This window comes from Adiantum capillus-veneris, chromosome 11 (genome assembly GCF_014529385.1).
Source record: "Adiantum capillus-veneris isolate H3 chromosome 11, ASM1452938v2, whole genome shotgun sequence".
NCBI classification, from domain to species: Eukaryota; Viridiplantae; Streptophyta; class Polypodiopsida; order Polypodiales; family Pteridaceae; genus Adiantum; species Adiantum capillus-veneris.
Genome location: NC_140941.1, coordinates 8590349 through 8592036, shown reverse-complemented (window position 1 = coordinate 8592036; position 1688 = coordinate 8590349).

Sequence of the window (1688 nt, the reverse complement as noted above, 5' to 3'; positions counted from 1 at the left end):
TCTTACATCGATTGAAGAATAATTGTATTTTTATAGTAGATTGCCAAATTGGGACAAGTGCATCCCCATCCAATCCTTATCATACATAATCATCCTTGATCATATGTTTCTCTATCTCCAGAACCTTGATGACATGTGTTTACTATTTTGAATCTCCAACCCATTTGTACGGAAGAGACATTGGCCATGTACGGAAGAGACATTGGCCATGACTTGCGTCTTTCAAAAAGATGTGAGTGCTCTCAATTGTAGTTCCAAAGCTAATATCATGTACTTCAAGTGTATATTCTTTTGTTGTATATTATTTCATATTGTGCTGGATATAGTACTTCAAGTGAGTGGACCTTATTCAACATGCATCAATTGCTTCCTCTAGAAAATTATTCATAAAGTGCACCAGAACCTAAAATTGACACCTATTTTGTCTGTCAAACTAGGTACTTCAAAAAAACCTCCTGACATTTGATATGCTAGAATATCAAAATTGTCTGTCATTTTTCGTGTTTATAGCCTTGAATTTACATTATATATGGCAAATTATATAAGTTGATCGCATTACACAAAGCATATGAAAGGGGACTTGAAAAATTGCCTGTCAAAAGAAATTTCTACTATGCTTGTCAATTTTAGGCCTTGAAGTGCACGTCATCCCTCCTTTAGTCAACACGAGGTTTGTGCTTGAGCCATTTGCGTGGATTGAGCCACAATAGTGGTACCAAATGCCTCATTGTATGAAATCACTTAAAGACCGATAAAAATTACAAACATAGTTCATGATTGAGGTCCTATTTCATAGAGAAACATTTTAGTGTCATTTATCGCAGGTAGGGTCTACGCTAAGAAAAGTATTAATTTTCAAGATTCAATTCCAAAGAAATCTTGACAAAGCCAAAGGAAAACAAATTGGAGCACATTCCTATGCACGTGTTCATCTTTCATGCGCATGTATCTGCACCTTTGCAAGCAACCCCATTACTCTCCCCTCTCCTCCTCAGCATGCTTGCGCTTGACAATGTTTCCCACAAACAGATGTTCTCTTTGCGTAGAAATAGCTAGATCCCAATCTCTAGCCTCTCGGGCTTAGAGCTTGTGTCAATCACGCTCTACCTACCCTGCCTTGGTACACATAAACATCATCTCCAACGTGTGTGCATCCAACACTCAGACAAACGAGAGAGAGAGAGAGAGAGAGAGAGAGAGAGAGAGAGAGAGAGAGTCTTCGCCTCTACTCGAGCAAACAGAGAGATTCAACATGGCCTATGCATCAACAAGTATGATCTAGAAGTGAGCGAGCATTGGGACTCAAAATTAATCTCTCTTTGTACAAGTCGCCGTCAACACCCTGTGTAGGCTTTCTATGCCCTGTCTACAGACCCTCCCTGCTACTTGCACTTTCTTATGCCTTTGCATAGATCTGGTCCCATAATCACCTCACATCTCCCTTCCCATCTCTCTGTCTTTGTCTTGCAAGTCCATAACGGACGACACTCAATGCATGCACGATTGGTTCCTTCTCACTCTGTTCTCGCATCCTACTCACACCGTCACCTGCGTTTATGTATCTCTCTTGCAAGGCCATTTGGCATCACATTCAACATATAAAGCAATTTTCAACCAACTTTGACAGGCACCAATCCCATTCACACCTCAGCAATGGGAGCAAACACAGAGATGCATCCATCAGTGTC